At 49.0% G+C, this 6,000-nt stretch overlaps 1 long non-coding RNA gene across 1 annotated transcript in view; it reads left to right on the top strand.

Moving 5' to 3' along the window:
* The first annotated feature begins 2,312 nt into the window (after positions 1 to 2,312).
* LOC146199437 (uncharacterized) overlaps positions 2,313 to 6,000 on the top strand; it is an 88,573-nt gene continuing 84,885 nt past the window's right edge. Inside the window, exon 1 of the long non-coding RNA XR_014704752.1 lies at positions 2,313 to 2,362. This is a non-coding gene — a long non-coding RNA (uncharacterized LOC146199437). The remainder of the gene's footprint in view (positions 2,363 to 6,000) is intronic.

Here is a 6,000-nt window from a genome sequence, read left to right as displayed (position 1 = left end):
AGTGGTAGCTGTTAATCGCAGCTTCATCCTCCGTGTCTGCAACGTAAAGTCTGCAGTCAAATAACCTTATCACATGCCAGAAAATCTATTAGTGACTGACTGCGTGCAACGAACAAGGCGATTCGCGCCGGTAGCTTTCTCTGATAGATTCATGACGCAGCGTGTAAGCAAAAAACAATAGCTTCGCATCGCATTCCGTTTGAAGAGCCCCGAAATTGTGCGCCATGAAAATCGAACAAGTGTCCACCCAAGAATTTGCAAACAGCGGAATATAGGGGTAGGGGGCATAAAAATCGCGAACAGCAATGTGTGCCCTTGCTTGGCAGAACACACAATTCTTCCGATTCAAGATGGGGACCACCATGGATGGAGTGGTGCGGGTACCACGTAAACACAGTCGATGAAAGTGGAAGCGTTCTGAGGCTATCAAGACATAGAAAATTGGGTGACCAAAGCAAGGCAAACCTTCGGCATTGATCTCGCCGACCGAATCTTCAAAAAACATCTGTAAGCACTCGAGAGCACGGACAGTATGGGTGGTTGAAATTTCCGGAGCCTTTTATAACGGCGTCTCTCATAGCTTGAGTTGTTTTTGGGCGTTAAACCCCGTAAACCAATAAACAAAGTACGGACGTTCGTATCCCAGGGCACAGATAACGATTAGACTCCGGAGGTGCTGATGGGACGCTAAATTTTCGATGCCGTCCAAGGCAAGTGGTAATGCCAGAACGTAAGAGGTTCCCGTACAGGGAATCCGTGCTGCTAAGGCGGCGCTGATACTGATCTGGGTAACTAAAATTATCAGTCTCAAAATTCGCGCCATGCTGCTGCCTATCACAAGTCTCAATTCAAACTTACTCCTGACTCGGCATGGCCTCGTTTGAAGCGTGACATAACTCAAAGTATCTGCGATGCAAAAGTTTCCTCTTGCTTCTCTTGTTGCGAAAATTTCACATGAAAGACAGAAGATGAGGCAGGCGAGCTCACCGAGCACTTGGCCACAAAATCAAACCCTTGTTTAGATTTAGAGTTAGCGCACTTTTGGAGAAGCAAACAGGCTGCTTACCGAAAACTTGCATTCCCAGCAAAGAACGCTTTAGCCTTTCCAACCCCAAGTTGTAGCACCGAAAGACACTTCAGCGCTACCGGGTTCATTATCGAAGGACAACGAAAATGACTCAATTCAATGAATAATTTGTTTTTACGTAATACGTCAATGATATGTACGTCTTGTGCCCCTGAATATTCAGCAAATTGGTTACTTCAAACGTGATAATTATCGCGTTTGAAATGAACAATTTGCTGAAAAATGACAAATTTGGTGAAATTTTCTGAAAAAAATTACAGTATGATGGGTTTATCGAAGATCTTAAAATGTTACATTTTAAGATCTTGGATAAACCTATCATCCTGAAATTTTCTTTTTCATTGCTTTAACCGCAATTATAGCATGACGGGCCGGGCCCGGGCCTTAAATTTAAGCGCTGGGCGTGGCAGATCCGGGCTCAGTTCCTGTCAGAGTCGGGCCGGGCTGGGCCCGCGGATCTGCAGCATCGAGCCCGGAGCGGGCTCGGGCTCAAAATATCGGCCCGTGCACACCTCTAATTTCAACCCTTGTAGAGACGAACGACTGCTAGGACAGAAGGTTCGTTCGAACGTTACGACGGCGTTGTGCCCCGGAGTTCGACGTAGCAACGATATCATACGACGGAAAGACTTGTACACCCGAATGAGAATGGTCAGCGAGAGGTAAGGGGTGCTCATACGCGAAGGGATTCACTGCGCAACGAACCAAGAAGTGAAGCCATTGTAAATTTCGCGGTGCCTGATAAAGAGCGGCAGTGCGCATGCGCCAAGACCGGATTTTGCCACATGTACGCCGCATGTTGTGGCTGTAGGAAGAAGGAAAAGAAAATGCACGGGCTTGCTACTGGCTCTGTAGCTGAGCCACCTCCGCTGCCTCGTGCAGACAGAAGATAAAGTAGAGAAGAAAGAAAAAGAAGAGGGAGAGAAAGACGCGCGCCGCAACAGCCGTCGTCCGTCACATAAGCGGTGGCGGGTGCAATGACGGCCTACAACAGATAAACATTCGGTGGCAGGCTAGCCCCCGTCGCAAGCGGCGTTGATCTACCAATTCCAGCCCCTTGGAGCCAGGAGCAGCCATCCTTCACCACCTCCGCCGCTGGCTGAGCCGATGGCTGGGCTAACACTAGCTGAGCTGGCTACAGAGGTTAGCCCAGCGCCCTCTAGATTATTATCAGGCCTGCTCACTCCTCCTGTCGTGGCCTTTGACGTTACCCAGTTTTGACCGACGCCTCCTCTCGCGCCGACGTGCCCACGCCGTTCACAAGAGCAAGATTTGGTAAGCCTGACGAGGCCTATCGCGGCATGCTGGTGGTTCTTGTTTCAGCTGGTTGTTTACGACTCGAGAAGTCGTGTTTTTCTGCTTTGTGAATTGGTGTGTTGTGATGTGAAGCGTTTCGTTCGCTGAATGTTCGCGTAGTATACGCCTGCAAACTGTCGTAATGGGGCGATGCTGCGTGCCCAACTGTCGTGGCAATTACGACAATGGGCCGAAAGTTCGAGTATTCTCGTTCCCAAAGGAAGACCGAGGAGCAAATTGGGAGTGTCCTGTTGGTCGAGATGACGTCGATATCCCTTCTCTCCGTGATCCAAAGGTATGTGTACCTATGCTACTTTTGAGTAGCTCTAAAAACACCACCTCCAACGTGTCCAGTTCTTGCTCTACAGTAATGATGTCTTGATTTGCCAGCCAGCATAAGCATTCACATTGTAACGTCTGTTTATATCTGTTCTGAAAAATTCGCTTCGACAGCGGCACTTTGTTGTAATGAGACACGCTATCTTCATAACGCCGCGCGCATGCCTTGAGGGATGTTCTTTCCTGAAGCGAAAATAATGATCTCTTGTGCGCTTGTTACTTGCCAGTCAGTAAAACTTGACATTTTCATGGGTGTTTTTTTCTCTTCTGTAACGTTCGCTTTGACTGCGGCGCTTTGTTGTGATGAGACGCGCTATCGCTATAAGATCGCTCAAGTCTTGAGTGATGTCATTTATTCCAGGAGCGCCAGAACGTATTATCAGTTCCCGCACACGCTCGAAATAATCTGTAGATTGTTCTGGAATCTATTTGCTAGTCAGCGCGCTTCGTCGATAAAGCACCAGCTTAGGCTTACAAAAAAAAAAAAAAATAACCGGCTGTCGAAGAATAAAAAACGCTATAAAATAGAGTATCTTTTCATGTTTACACGTTCCCCTCCATTGTTTTATTGAATATGTACGGCTTTACTTCAGCCGCATTTGTAATGTTGACATTTCAAATAGCCTCTTTTTATAGCTTAGTAAATGAGGTGGCTGTGAAGAACAAAGCCTGTAATGTATACCGTTTAGTTTTTTGAATGGTTTGCATGTGTGCGAGCTCCATTTCAAGGCTGAGTACTTAAGGACGACTACTACGTACACCGATCCATGATGCGACAGGACAATAGAAGATCCCATGGGCGCTACTCGGCTTACTCAGGACGGAGTGCCGACAATTTTTTCAAATGCTTCTATTATTATTACGTTTGAGGACCGGGAAGTAGAACTTCAAAGGAACCTCCTAATCGAAAACCTCCTGAGAGGCGCTCTCAAGTTTCCGCAACCGGCTGTCGTTAATGCGGTTGTACACGCGCACATTTTCTTAGAACAGCTTACCAACAAAGCGAATGCTGATTGTTGTCACGCAACACCTAAACAGAGGGAGCTCCTTGTGGCTGTCATTTTGCTGTCTGTAACAATGGTCACCATCCTGACACTGTGCTGACATACTTGTGGCAGCACCAAATACTTCTGAAGAACTACGTTTCCATGAAGGCTGATGTTATGAAGATTATAAAAACGCCGACTCAACAAGGGAAATCGCAGAAGTTTACAAAATGAGTAATAGATGTTTTCATCTGTTCTCTGGACACAGTGTGTGTGTGTGTGTGTGTGTGTGGCAAGCGTGTGCGTTAATAAAGACTCATTACATTAACCTTTTTTATTTCGTTACTTTGTTGGGCCACCGAACTTTAATAAATCGGCCGCATGCTCCACGGCGGACAATCTCTATATTTAGTGGAATAATAAATTTCCTTCCAGATAAATGAGCGCGGATGTTAAAGCATTATGCATTCCTAACATCAGTGCCAGTCAAAATGCACAGGCAAAATAAAAATTTGGAGGACGCTTAAGCTTCGCCTTCAAGAGTGGAACGCGATGGCGTTATTGCACCTCGTTCGCACCGCCCACTCATTCGCTCGGTATGCTGTTGAGTCACACAGTGTTCGGCGCGGCAACGAAACGTGCGCCTGAGAAAGCGGAACGAACCAAAGAACTCGGTATCTCGGAGGGAGAAAGCCAGGCAGCGACGCGCCATGAAGGCGGACGCGGTCATGGGGCTGACGCCTTGATGGGATCGTCCTCTATCTCGCTTGGGAGCACCACGCAGAAGCATGATTCATCGGAAGCAGCTCGGCACACATCGTAGGGGACGCTTTCCCAGCAGAAGCGCTACGGCGCAGCGATCACGTCTGAGGCGTCCGGCATCAGACGCTGCACCTAGCAATCGCGCTGTGAGCGGAAAGAGGAGCCGCGTCGCCTAAACACCACTGTTCGAGTGACGCACGCTGGATGTTGGAAGGGGAGAGAGCGAGAAAACTTATTAAACGCAAGGGTATTGGGGCATCCTCGCACCGGTACCCGCGCGGCCCGAAGGGGAGAAGCGGGTGAGTGAAGATAGTGATCTAAAGAAAGGAAAGACGCTTGATTTTACAACCCGTGAGGGTGCACGGCGAAACGTCAGGGGTGAGTGGCGCGCGAAGTGTCGGGGCAGCGCCGCACATTGCGAGGAGGTGTTCTTCTGTGTTTGCCGTTTATGAAGTGCATGACGGGATTTATCGCTCACGGCCAACGCCGCCGACGACACCGGCTTTTCTGCGACACGAGCTCCTTAACGCTACCGCGTTAAAATTACACATGTGGCACTTAACCGCGACCATTTCTTTTCACGGGAAGCAATGATATGCGCTCCACAGCCTAACTAGCTTCCGCGCGGCTCGGTCGCATGACGTCACGGCGGCAGTGAGCAGGCCTGAAAGTAGTTCTAGGTGGCATTGGGTAGCGGCATCCTAGCAAATGCGCGCTTGCGCGTGCATCTGCGGAGAGAAGGGGAATTTCCGCACTGCGCATGCACGTGCTGCCGCGGATAGCTGACCGAGTGGAGCAGGAAAGTGTCTGCCGGCACCGAGTGATTGAATGTCCTTTATTGAATGGGAAGGCTCATGGCCATGGATGGGGATAAAGGGGAGTAGACATAATCTTCATTTTTGAGGTCGTCACTCGAATCACTTTGCTCTAACCAGGCCACTAAGCGAGCCATACTTGGCAAATATCATCTGTGTGTTAGCATCAGTTTCTAGAAGCGAACGGTAGTTCAGGCGGTAGGGTTCGATCTCGGGGCGTCCAGTAGAAAAAGCAGGGCAATCCCAAAGTAAATGAGATATGCCGCCGCAGGTTAGCACGGCATAAAAGTGGATTCTGCCTAGGCAGAATCAACGTTACTAGGGCAGAACGCAGGTGAACTTTGATGCGTTCAATGGAACGCTGGTCGTGTTAGATGCAACGCTCGGTTGCCAAAGCTTTCACTCCACATTTGGTTCAGCAGCGTTGAACAACTGTTTTTTTCGCTTCGGTGTTGGTTCGACGTCAGCTCAAGGTCGCCTAGAGCGGGAACTAACAGCATTTCATGTTTAAAAGTGCTCCCGTCAGGTTTGAGTCGCTACAAACACTCAACCACACTGTGAAGTTACCCATAGCGAGCGTGAGGTTGACAGCGTTTTCGCCTAGCTGCTCTCGACGTAGCCGAGTTCACTGACAAACGCCACGCGTACGGCTGTCACGCGGCAGGCAAGCTCATGGTTGTAATCTGAGGCATGTAACCTGGAAATCTCTACACAT

Source organism: Amblyomma maculatum, chromosome 2 (genome assembly GCF_055883805.1).
Source record: "Amblyomma maculatum isolate TAMU_Amacu chromosome 2, ASM5588380v1, whole genome shotgun sequence".
In the NCBI taxonomy this organism is placed as follows: Eukaryota; Metazoa; Arthropoda; class Arachnida; order Ixodida; family Ixodidae; genus Amblyomma; species Amblyomma maculatum.
This window is presented reverse-complemented; position numbering and strand designations above follow the sequence as displayed.